Below are 13650 nucleotides of genomic sequence, written 5' to 3'. Positions count from 1 at the left end.
CTACTCCAAAACTGCGAATGATCTCACCCAGCAGTTTCATGTAGATGTTGAACAGGAGAGGCGAGATATTGACCGAATTCCTCGGCTCGACCCTGCAAGGGTTCCTCCCTCACCTCTTGGTTTAATAGGGAGCGAGTCACCCTGAACAAGGCAGCCGGGCGATTATCTGCGGACGCGATGAGGGTGGAAAAATAGTTGGATTTTGCCACCCTTATCGCAGCGAGATGGGTATGGGACTTGGGTTTGGCTAGTCTAAAGAAAAGAAGAAATAGAGGAGACATGATAGTGGTGTTCCAGTATCTGAGGGGCTGCCACAAGGCAGAGGGGGCCAGCTTGTTCACCAAAGCACCAGATGGAAGGACGAGAAACAATGGTTGGAAACTGATCAAAGAGAGAAGCAACCTGGAATTAAGGAGAAACTTCCTGACAGTGAGGACAATCAACCAGTGGAACAGCTTAGCCCCAGAAATCGTGGGCACTCCATCACTGGAGATTTTTAAGAAGAGACTAGACATTCACCTCTCTGAGACACTGTAGGTTCTCCTGCTTGAGCAGGGGGCTGGACTAGAAGACCTCCAAGGTCCCCTCCAGCTCTATTCTGTTCTGTTCTATTCTATACTTCATCTCCCAAAATTTGCTAGCAAAAATATGCCTTTATATAAGAAATTACATTAGTATAAACTTCGTGAAGGAACAATAAATGAAAAAAATAATAGAATCTATCATTGATAATATATATTCTAGGCAGATCAAACTATACAAACACAGAACATAATAAATAGTGTTAGGACTGAAATGCATAAAAAGCCGACATTACCAAAGCTTAGGGTTTTTCATGTCTATTTTAGCAGGGTTGGTAAGAGAGTTAATTTATTAACCTACTAATCTATTTTTTAAATTGACTTTCATATCAATTTAAATGTGATTTAAATCATGATAAATTAGATTTGTCAATGAAAACAGAACTCTTTTATGTGCACAAAAATATTCCAACTATAGATTTTTGATCTTTGTAACTCTACTAGCAGGAAAAACGGTTTCCTGTATTTTTTGTCTTTCGACTCAATGCTCAAACTACATTTGCTTTTTTAATCTTAAATGTGAAAAATACTAACCAGTCATGTATGGCATTGTACCAACTCAGAGAGCGATTTACACATGTCTCTGAATTTGAGGCTGAGAATTTCTTAACAATGTGATTTTATTTTAAGACTATTGTGTGACCTTTAAATATTATATTGTGTGGTCTTACATAGATATTATTTATAATGATTTTGTACTGGCTCCAGTATGAATATGGTATACTTCTCAATATAAATTGCTGGAAATAAAAAGGAAGAGGGCTATTATTGCATTTCTGAAATTGGGCAGGGGAATGGGCTAACTTATTGTAATGGACCTTAGTGGAGGGAGGCAATACCAACCATTGCTGACATGCTTATCAAATGGAATGCAGCAAACATTCCAACACTGAAAATAAATTATAATACTATTATCCCAAACTCTGTCATTAAAACCAAAAAGCCCACACCATGATCAGTAATACAGGTGTTGATTTATCCAGCCTCCAACACTTTTTTGTACTTTCTATCTCATAGCAACTGTGACCAATATGGATTTCTTACTCTGCCCAAAGATATGACCAGTCCAAGCCAGCATTCAAAAATACACTAGATTACGATTTATATATTTCAATCACAGCAGTCATCAGATCACCAACAATTTAAAGGCTCCCAGAGTTTATGGGAGATGAAAAATCAATACCATAAGAAGATAGAAAAATCCAATTCACTTTTAACATATAAAAGTGAAAAATAGCCTTTTTATGACATACTTTCAAAGAAGTTTTTTTAAAGTTAAAAGTACTCTATGTACGTTCCAAATAATTTCAAAGTGATCCTAAATCACTTTGAAAATACTGTAAATCTCAAGGTTTTCAATCTTTCTTTAGCCATTGTGAGTTTAAACAAAATAAAACTGTGCACATTCTTTGAAGACATACTTTAAATCAAATCACTTCCTGACAAATAGAAGGAAAAGAAATGGAAGCAGTTACAGATTTTATTTTCTTGGGCTCCAAGATCACTGCAAATTGTAGCCATGAAATTAAAAGACACTTGGGAGGAAAACTTTGGCAAACCTAGACAGCATATTAAAAAGCACAGAGATCATCTTGCCGACAAAGGTCCATATAGCGAAAGCTATGGTTTTACTAGTAAAAATGTAGGACTGTGAGAACCATAAGCACTGAAGAATGGATGTTTTTGAATTATGTTGTTTGAGAAGACTCTTGACAGTCTCTTGGACTGCAAGGAGATCAAATCAATCAATCTTAAACGAACTCAACCCTGACTGTTCTTTAGAAGGACAGATGCTAAATCTGAAGCTCGAATACCTTGACCACCAAATGAGAAGAGAGGGTTCATTGGGAAAATACCCTAATTTGGGGAGAGATTGAAGGCAAAAGGAGGATGGTAGAGGATGAAATAGATAGTGTCATTGATGCAGTGGACATAAGTTTGGGCAGACTCCAGTAGACAGTGGAGGACAGGGGCCTGGCATGCTGTGGACCATTGGGTCACAAGGGTTGGCCACAACTTTGCAACTAAACAACAACAAAGAATAAAGTTACAAAGCTTCTATTCCAGAAAGCTAAAATCCACAAAACTTCCCTATTTAGTGACTAAACTTGATTCATACAATTTTAGATCTATATATCTAAAACTATGGAAATAATATTAAGAGTCTGGATAAAAAACATTACTACAAATACTTGGACATCCTTCAAACTGACAATATCAAGTACACAAAAGTTAAGAAGAAGGTTAGAAGTGAATACATCAGGCCACTGAAGAAGACTTTATACTCCAAATTCAGTGGAGAAAATATGATCAAGACAATTAACACCTGGGCAATTCCAGTCATTAGATACACAGCTAGAATACTGAACTGGACTCCAGCAGAAGTAAAAGCCCTGAATAGGAAGACCAAAAAATAATGACAATGAATCAAGCCCCTCATCCACACAGCAATATTGGAGGACTCTATTTACTAAGGAAAATGGTAGGCATGGAATGTTGCAAGTACCCCAGATAGTTGAAGAAGAAAAAAGGGCCCTGGAAGAATAACTGAAAGACAGTGAAGAAGATGCACTGAAGCTAATATGCCTTTAAGGCTTACTCAGTACTGGAGAAAACAAACTGGCCTACAAGAAAGACCAAATGAAGAATAGAAAAGAGACATGGCAAGACAAAGTATTACATGGCTAGTGTGCAAAAAATGCAGGCAAAGCAGATAACAAGAAGAGCTGGGAATGGTTAAGAGCAGGAAAATTGAAGAAAGACAAAGGGTCTCTAATTCTGGCCACACAAGGCCAAGCCTTAAGAATAAATAAATACAAAGCAGAAATGAGAAGAAAGCAAGAAACAGCAAATGCTGCCACTGCAAAGAAGCTGAAGAAACACTGGACCACCTAGTTAGCTGCTTCAAGAACACAGAGACTGACTAAAAATGATGTAACAAAATAGTAACAATGGTATTTTGGAATATCTGCAGGAAATGTCATCTCAAGCAGCTAAAATGCTCTTGAACTTTAGAATTCCAACAGATAAAGAGGACCTGCCATATAACCCTTCAGACTTAAACCATTTTCTATAAAAAAAAGTTTAAAAAGACTGGATAGTGGAGACAGGAGAAGAGATGAGAAAAAAACAGGACAAAATATTCACAGCAACAGAATTGGAAGATCTGCAAAAAATTTACCCAAGTAAAGAAGTTGAAGCCTTGCTAGAAGTACATCAGACAGTAGAGGCAAACCAGAGGGAGTGAACAGCAGAGGACCAGAATCACTACTTAATCATTCTTATTCCCAAGCCAGACACCTAAATGTATGACCAACCATAATAATACATTTATTATGCTGCGCAACTCCCAGAGCTTCTGTCTTCCATTTGTCACGCCAGTATTCACATTTCTAATTTCATTTTACAATGACTTGTACAAATTGCTATAATAGGTAAGCTTTAGAGATTGCCAACTCATATCAAACTGATTTTTTTTCTGATACACTGTTAAAGCCATGTGGTTAAAAACAGATAATAGGAAATGACAAAGTAGGCTTATATTTTTCCTTTGCAGTCAGAATTTTTCCTCTGTTTTTCTCTTCCTCAACTGCTTTTTAAACTATATCTATTCCTTTAAAATGTACAAATTCTATTTTTCATTTACATTAGATTATACTAGTTTACTTTTTCTTTCCACCTATATGTATTCACTCCAAATAGTACTTATTAAATATTTCTCAAATTTCTAAGTACTTGGATTATATTTGAAACTATTTAGTACATGAATATCAGGATTTCAAAAGCATTCAAAGTGGTCATGCCTCACTGCCTCCCCAAACATTCACTTACAAATAATTCATTCAGGATCAGATTACAAATTGTACGTCTTTTTGTAGTTATAAGCATCCAAAATCTGAGATTATCATGTGATAAGTAAGTTAGGTTCAGGTATTAAGAGGTAATTAATTACATGCTCTACATTTTAAAGAAGGGCTGTTCCAAGAGTTATCGTGGATAAAGATTAGAAGCTAAGGCTTCCTTACATTTCCATCACTAATCATGCTGGTTGGGACTGTTGAAAGTTGAAATTCAGCTACAGCTGCAGGGCAATGTGTTTCACACTTTTCTTCAATCATACATACAAGAAAAAAAAGTAGGGCAAGGGAGAACAAGAGCCCATGGAGCAGAGAAAACCATGATATCTTAAGAGAAAAATCATGATTATTTATTGGGCCTAAACTAGATCACATTGTACTTAAAAAGAATAACCACAGCCAATACTTTTTCATTTTTAAATACATAAATGTTATGTTCACAATAAGTTGTTGCTTTGCTATTATCATTAGTATTATGAGTTGCTTGATGGTATATTGGGTGGTATAGATCTAAGTTCCCCAACCTTTTGGACACCAGGGACCGGTTTCATGGAAAAAGGTTTTTCTGTAGACTGGAGAGTATGTGGTTTTGTGTGCTGCCTGCATCCCACAAATGGGACTTTGCTTGTTAGCGCGGACCAGTTGCTGGTATGCTGCGGCCCAGTCCCGATCTATGAACTGGAGGTTGGGGATCCCTGGTATAGAGGTTGAATGAATGAATGACTGAATGAATGAATGAAATTATTTATTATGTTCCTAACCCATTGCCAAATCAAAACCTAAGATATGCAGCTAGATGAACTGTACTATGCCCAGCTACAATTCAGAAAACCATTTATGGTGGCATGAAAGAATCTGGCTCTGAGAAGTTGAGCTCATTAAATTGCTTTCCTACTTCGACCAACATTTAACTTTGAACAAAGTATTGTCTACTTACCAACAACAGGATATAGATAAATAAGATAGAGAGACTGCAATACAAAATAATGACAAAAATTATTTAAATTATTATATATTTAATACAAGAACTGACTAGATGTAGGTAGATATTTTGATCAGTTTTCTGCAATAATTTTGCAAAGTAATTTAATCCATCCAAATAATTATTTTATTTGTTTTACTGAGCTAATCTACATCAATGTCTTTTTACATTATGTCTTTTTAATCATATTTTCCTCTCAAAAGAATGAATTGTTAATTCACATTCTGTCTCACACATACACACTTAAGCTATATAAGAATATCCAGTATCTGCTACTAAACCTGGAGCTATTAATAAACAGTTTTAGAATATGCATGGGATGCTAGAATAGTTAACAATGAGCAAATCTGTGTAAGTTGAAACTCAAATACTTTGGCCACCTAATGAGAAGGTACGACTCACTGGAGAAGAGCCTAATGCTGGGAAAGATTGAAGGTAAGAGAAGAAGGGGATGACAGAGAATGAGGTGGCTGGATGGAGTCACTGAAGCAGTAAGAGTGAGCCTAAATGGACTCCAGAAGATGGTAGAGGACAGGAAGGCCTGGAGGAACGTTGTCCGTGGGGTCATGATGGGTTGGACACGACTTCGCAACTAACAACAACTAACAAAATCTGTGTAAATGAATAAATCTGAACAAGATGTTTGTAATAAAATCTTAATAAGAAACAATTTGCTAAATGGCAGAATTCTGTCTTTAATAATGAATGGCCTTTTGTTTCCTCTCTGATATAGATTGAAATTTTCAAAATAGAAAAGAAACTTTTTTTGAGTATTTTCTGGTAGATCACCTATCAGTCTACCTAACCATGGCCATGCCCTATAATCTTTTGTTATTAATGACTACTGACTGGGTCTGCTGGGAACTGAACTATAAACCCTCTGAATTATATAAGAATGCCTATTCTTGATTGCAGCACCAACTTTTATTATTAAGCAAATTATTTATTTATTTCATCTTGTAAGGAAAGTGGAATTTATGCCAAATTTTTGTTTACCGAGAACTGCCAAACTCCCATATAAATATTGCACATATTTTTGTTGTTATTTGAATACATCAAAATTAGCATATTCAAATATGCTACAACTTTGGATAGTTTTCACATAATTGTATACATGGTAAAATATATGGTGCCTTATGGATATACTTATAAAAAATTTTTATTTAATTTTATCTTAATGCAAGAGATATTTCTTTATTAGTAACAGTAGTAGTAGCAATATTATATTAACTTCATCAAAACAATCCAATGTAGTATTTGTAAATGAGACTACTATGAAAGTCATGACACTGAAATTTTCCTTTCTATCTAACGGGGGAACAGTCAAAGTATTGTTTGCATGTTTATTTGTATTACTGTGTTAAGCTTATTCTAGAATTTACACTATGCTTTTAATGTGATTTTATTTGTATCTGAAATGTTAGGTTTGCATTTGTACAAAAACTGCCCAACATTAAACCAATACAAAAGAATTTTGGAAAGCCTTCCTCATTTATCCTTTTTTTGGGGGGGGGGATTCCACACCATATGTGAAACTTCAAGACTGTGCTGCCCCCATGTGGCCGTTTTGGGGAAATTACAATGTGGGCAGCCAGACCCCCTCCTACCCTATGATGTATTTCCTCTTCCCTCCCCTTTTCTGGGATGGACTTCCTCCTTCTTGCTCCCTGGAGGCTCTCTTCCTCCATAACTGGGAGACACACATGTGCTCCTTCATAACTGGCAGACACACGTGCAGACGCTGTGAGTAATTACCGTCTTCTGACCTTGGAATATCATCCATACAACATCTGTTTACACCTTGTCTGCTGTAATCTCATCTGCATGCAAATAAAGGTATTCCTGGATGATCAATGTATTTCATGAGTTCTGCTATCTGGAAAGAATTGTTAATAGTGATAACACCTGCTTATATAGACCAGCACAGGGGTCTTAACAAAGGGATCAATCACAATACAGCAGTTTGATCCAGAATAGTCAGAAGATGTAATTTGAATTCCTTCTGTCTGCAATACATATATGTGTATGTTATCTGCAAGCAAGCTTAGTGAAAAGACAGTTTGAACTCCTTGCCTGCCTGCAATAAAAAAGGAGATGATTAATTTGCCATTCTCCAGATGATTCTGCAAGAGACAGAGCCGTGCTTCTAAGATTTGATTTTCTGTGAATTGTTGTCTCTTCCTGTCTTCCTGAGGAGACCAGCCAAAAGGCCTGTTAAAATCTTACTGTCTCTTTGCCAGTGAATTTTTACTCAGCGTATTACAGTAATTTAGAGAGACTTTGAAATGCAAATGAATCTCTGCTCAGATCTACTTTGAATGCTACAATGTTCCTAATTGCAAAGAGAGACTGTTTGTTTGTAATCTTTAAGTTTGGGGGAAATCAAATGCAGGATCAAAATTTCCCTGTCTGTCTTCTCCAAAACTGCCTTTCCCCAAATTTGACTGAAAAAATCACAGATAATCTTGTGTTGCAAATCCAATTTGTGTTCAGAGCTGAATTTTACTAAAAAGGGGAGAAGTTTGTCAGTTTACTAAACTCCCTTTGTTTAACACTACTTCTGAGAGCAGAAATAAAGGGCCATAAAACAATTAGTTGCCTTGGTAACCAAGCCCTTGGTTTACTGCTCAGTGAAAGAGGCCCCTACCCTTGGAATGCAAAGTAAACAGCAAGCTTGGATTTATGTTAAAGCAGGCAGCGACCTCTGGTGGCCAAATTGAAATGTTTATACTGTCTGCAAATGTAAATTGCACGTAAGGCTTGTATAGACAGAGCAAGGAATTGATTCACACTTATGACAAGCCATGAAAGCATCGTTATATGAAAAAAAACAAGTGATTTAACTAACAATCCTAAAATATATGTTTTGAATCTCCAGAAAAGAGATTATTCAGCAAGCCTACAGTTAAGTTACCAAGCAACTGAAGGCATAAAGCAGAGCAATCATACCCAGTTCCGCTAGCTCTAAACAAAGGAACAAGGAGCAAATTAAGCTTCGTTAACGGCACAGTTTACAGCCTATGGTTGACACTCATAATACGGACAAGCAGTTCCTTAAGAGTTCCAGACCGGCTTACAAACTTGTGGTCCTAAGAAGAAACAATTTGGCTGACCTTGTGTCCAAGTGAAGGCTAGGGACAATAACAGGCTTGTATTTGCTCATGCAGAACAGCACACTCCTCAGTGGCTGATCTGCAAATAACAGGCTTGCTTCCAAACAGCGACCTCTAGTGGTCAAAGGGTGAACTTCATTGAAGTACTCACCTACGCAAGCAGCACCCCAGTGGCTGCTCAGCAAATATAAGGCTTGTCCCAAGGCATGTGTAGAGTGCCCCCTAGTGGTCAAAGGGTGAACTTCCCTGAAGTCTTTAACCATGCAGAAGGTGCCCCCTAGTGGTCAAAGAGTGAAGTTCACCGAATTAGTTAAAAATACCTAGGAGGTTTTCTGTACCTATCCTAGCCATGGCGGAGTGTCCCATTGATTCAGAAGAGCTGGTTCGACCAGACAACCCTGATTTGTACAAAGATCCTGCTGTGATAAAACCAACCCAGAAACTCAGAGAAAATTATGAGGCAACTAGAGATGAATTTTCCAGTAATCTGTCAGAACTATGGAACAGAACTGAATACTGCATGTCAGTTTTGCTGAGCCTTAAGGATAATCCTGTTGAATTAAGAGGCTCTATAGGTCGTCTATCTGCAGCATATGAAAGTTACCAGCGGTTGTCTTCAAAGAATAATGCAGAAATCCGTATTGCTGAACTGCAGGAGACCAGATCACATAGATCCACATCAACTAAAGTCACAGTACATTCTGCTAGATCCTCTCGCTCCAGGGCTTCAACCATACATGACAAGCTAGTAGAGGCCTGTGCGATTGCAGAAGAAAAGAACGTGCTTCTTTCCTTTGCCAGAAGGGAAGCTGAAATAGAAGCTCAGAGCAAAGCCCGCCAAGCAGAGGAGAAGGCCCGCCAAGCAGAGATGGAAGCTCAGAGCAAGGCCCGCCAAGCAGAAGAGGAGGCTCGTCAAGCAGAGGTGATAGCCCAAATGAAAATTCTGCAAATAGAAAAGGAATGAGCAGCTGCCTGAGCAAAGCTGAAGATCTATGAACAGGCGATGCAGGAAGGCACCGATCCAGATTGTTCCATCCCAATAGAAGTGGAAGATCCAATGGAACGCACCAGTCAATATGTGTTAAGGCATAATGTTTGCAACGATGCAGAGCCATCTTCTGCACTTCCTACGAACAACGCTGTCCTGACTCACCACACAGAGACCCCAGAACTGCAAAAGTCTGTACTTCCTCCACACTACAATGCAGGTGCGTTAACTGTGCTTCCTATGAACAGCACAGAAGCCCCACACCTGCAAAGGCCTACACCCTTTCCATGCCACAACACAGGTGCGCCAACGCTTCAAACTGCATCACCTCTTACCAATAACAATGTAACTTCCAGCAATAATCGACAGTTGAATCGACAGCCAGCACAAGCCTCAGGGACTACACCACAGCTGAATGCTCTTGCAACAACATTCTATCCCGGTACACCTCACCCTTTTTCACCAGAGGACTTTCACACCCAAGGGGTCCCACGAGTTTCTTTGGCATCAAGGAGTGAGGCGTCAGACCGTTCTGACCATGCCAATTACATGATTTGCTGAGAACTTCTCAACTCTAGCCTCTCAAAGTTTAATGACCGTCCAGAGACCTATAGATCCTGGAAAGCAACCTTCAAAGCTGCTATTGCTGATCTCAACTTCAACACCAGAGAGGAACTTGATCTACTCATAAAGTGGCTGGGCCCAGAATCCGCAGATCGTGTTCAAGGACTGAGAACAGTACATGTTGACTCCCCAGATGAAGGTCTCGCTGCTGCGTGGGCAAGACTTGAACAAACCTACGGAAGCCCAGAAGCATTAGAGACTGCCTTATTCGAAAGACTACAAAACTTTCCGAAGATAGGCAACAAAGACAATTACAAGCTTCAGAGACTAAGTGATCTCCTCATGGAAATAGAATTGGCAAAAGCAGACCCACGTCTACCTGGCCTAAGCTACCTGGATTCCTCCCACGGTGTCAATCCAGTGGTGTCCAAACTGCCATACAGCCTGCAGGTGGACTGGACACGGCAAGGCTCGGACTACAAACTACATCATAATGTTTCCTTTCCCCCATTCTCATATTTTTGCAGGTTCATCAGCCACCACACCTGGACAAGAAATGACCCCAGCTTCAACTACCCTGAATCCAGTGTGTCTGCTCCATCATCATCATCAAGGTTCATCGGCAGAGACACCTGGACAAGAAATGATCCCAGCTTCAACCACCCTCAATCCAGTGTGCCTGCTCCATCATCATCATCAAGGTATGATAACACCACAGTTAAACACAGAAACTTACGTGGAGCTGTGTTTACAAAAAAGACGGACATCTCACCTCCTGTACCATCCCCTACTCAACGGAGTGGTTCATCTGGTGAAGATGAACATCCTAATCGTCAATGTCCTATTCACAAAAAACCTCATCCTCTCAGGAAATGTCGTGAGCTTAGAGCCAAGACTATACAAAAGTGGAAAGAGGTTCTCCAAAAACCTAGAATATGTTACATCAAATTTTACACAGACATTAACAATTAACTATTATGCTAATGCTTTTCTATCAACTAATAATAATTATTAATACTTTGGTGTGTGCTGCAATTTATGTCAAGCTTTTTAAATAATTAAAAAGTTATTTTCAGGGGACACATTTTCAACTAGTTAATGGTGAAAGCCAATGTTGAGCAGCTTCATGAATTTACTGAAAATCTAAAGTAAAAGTCAACTAAAATTAATTCAGAATAATGGCAACCTATTATGTCATTTGTGGTTCTTAAAAATTTATTTTATAATGAATGAACAAAATATGCAGTTTTAGAATGTTTTTCCTCTATCTCTGTACAAATAATCTAAAATGAAGTGTCTAAGCTAAATAAAAATAGCATACACACAAGGAACAAACTGATCTAATAGATGAGATCAGTTCCAATTATTGCATCATTTGGCTAAAAACTAAGAAACATAAATTTCAACAGACAATAATGCCTATTTTTTAAAACAACTACAGTCTATTAATCACAAGCCTGCTGTTAAGTAAAACAGACTTCCAAATGTACGTTTATTCATATTTCAATGATCTTAGATCATAAATTCTTAGAAAAATCAGAAATAGTATTGTGATTCCTTTTGCTCATAAAACATCAGTTAATGTCATTAACACAACACAGTGAACCATTTTGAAATTGAACAAAAGGCAGAATAGAATCACTATAACATGAGAATAGTTCCAGGTTTTATTTTTATTTAATTTATTGATTAAATTTATATACTGTCCATCTCACTGTTTTGGAGTGACTCTGGGAAGATTATAATATAATAAAAAATGGAAATATAGAAAATCATTATAAATATAAAAACAGATTTTAAGAAAATTGTCTTCTATACAGATTGCTTACTTTCCAGCATTCTAAACAATAAAGGCTCAGGCAAAAAGAGACAAAGTATAAGAGCAATACATCTGGGACATGCTGATTCAGGATTCTGAATAGGTATTATAGGAATTCTGCTAAAAACTTCAAGATTCAAGATCAGGACAACAGACAGCAACCCAGCACCTAAGATGAAAACAATGTATGTTCCTTCTGGTAAGTCCAACCATAGACTCTATACAAGTTTTTAGAGATTCAGTGGTCTTCTCTTTGAAGACAATAGGAACTGGGCTTAAGGAATGGGGATTTTGATGGAAAATGTTATAATGTTTCAAATCACTTGTTGAATCTGAAAAGCATTCATAAAAGAGTAGTTCAGAATATACTCACTGGTGAGATTTAACTATGGCTAACCAATCCTGCACAAGTGAACACTAACTCTAATATATTCTGCTCTCACGGAATTATGGAGTCTAAGGAATTATTCCTGAATGGACTGGAGGACTTACCAAGTGACACTGGTTGATAATTTTGTTGAGGACCTCTATTCATGGTAAAATAACAAATTAGATGGGCCAATGATAATTATCATACATTCAAAATACCATCAGGTTCCCTGGTTAATCTTATGCTGACTCACAACTTTTTTACCAGCACACCAAGGGAGTGTTTGTCCAGTTTCAATTAATATATCAGTTGCAGCCTTTCCAAGAGTGGGCTGGGAATAACTCATGGCCTCATTATCTCGTTTTATTTTACAATGCACTCTACTCAGAGTTTTTTTAATGTTTTAAAGGACATTTCAGAAGTGTATCAAGAATATATAGAGCAGCCTACTTGCCAGCTGGTGAAGCCACTCAAGGATGGTGTTTTTTTCAATAGCTTTCTGAATAGAACTGAGTGCTGGTTTTAACCTATAAAGTCCTATGTGCCTTGGCTCCCTGTTACCCAAAGACCTTCAAACCGAATCTGCTTGTTCAGTGCTCTCCACCAAAAAAGAGACACTTTGAATTTCTCCTTTGAAACAAAGCTGATAAAACTTAGGATCAGGCCTTATCAGGATATCTTTCTCCCTGTAGTGGTCCAACTCCTAATATTCAGACAGCAGTCCTAAGGATGCATCAAGGTGACAAAAGCAGTATTGATCTCTGAGACACTTGGACCCTAAGCACTACTGAATGTGCTTAAAAATAATTCTTACGTTTTATTGTGATTTTAGTTATTTTATGAAAATAGCTGTGGGATTGTTTGTTTTATTTTACTGACATGAACTATTCAGAATGACCAAACATACTTTTGAATATTCTCTCACATTTTATAAAACATCTATAAAGACAAGTAGAAGGCTTTTGTGAACAGTGCTGAATCTTCTATTTAGAACAACAAACCAAGTGATAAAAAGGTAAAAAGAAGCAGGTGAATTCAAAGGAAAAGCACATACATGAATGGGTGAGTCACATAAATTACCTTTGTCTTACTTTTCATTAGAAAGATCAGATTTCCTTTCAGATGACACCATTTCTCTTCTGGCTCTGTGGAACAAAAACAGTTTTAGTTTGAATATTCTTTCTTGATGCACTGATTCTTAAAAATAATAAGACTGGTGAATCATTACTTAAAAATACACTTCATTGGTAGCTGATATGTTAGACTTTTACACAGGCCTTTTATGTAGAATGAATATGACATCCAGTGTAGCGAGATCATATTTCTACTACAATATTATTTATTACTACCATCCCATTCTATAGAACACCCCAAAA

General features: G+C 37.5%; 1 protein-coding gene across 3 annotated transcripts in view; it reads right to left on the bottom strand.

Annotated features, from left to right (window-relative positions):
* INPP4B (inositol polyphosphate-4-phosphatase type II B) overlaps window positions 1–13422 on the bottom strand; it is a 208515-nt gene extending 195093 nt beyond the window's left edge. For 2 of the 3 annotated variants that reach the window (XM_081332718.1, XM_081332720.1), the window contains exons 1-2: window positions 13355–13422; window positions 5376–5409 (exon numbers count right to left, since the gene is read on the bottom strand). The gene's annotated coding sequence lies outside the window, so the exon portion shown is untranslated. The remainder of the gene's footprint in view (window positions 1–5375; window positions 5410–13354) is intronic. The other variant, XM_081332719.1, reaches the window with a different exon arrangement.
* Window positions 13423–13650: the final 228 nt, after the last annotated feature.

The sequence above is a fragment of the Vipera berus genome, assembly GCF_964194415.1.
Source record: "Vipera berus genome assembly, chromosome: 7".
Classification (NCBI taxonomy): domain Eukaryota; kingdom Metazoa; phylum Chordata; class Lepidosauria; order Squamata; family Viperidae; genus Vipera; species Vipera berus.
This window is presented reverse-complemented; position numbering and strand designations above follow the sequence as displayed.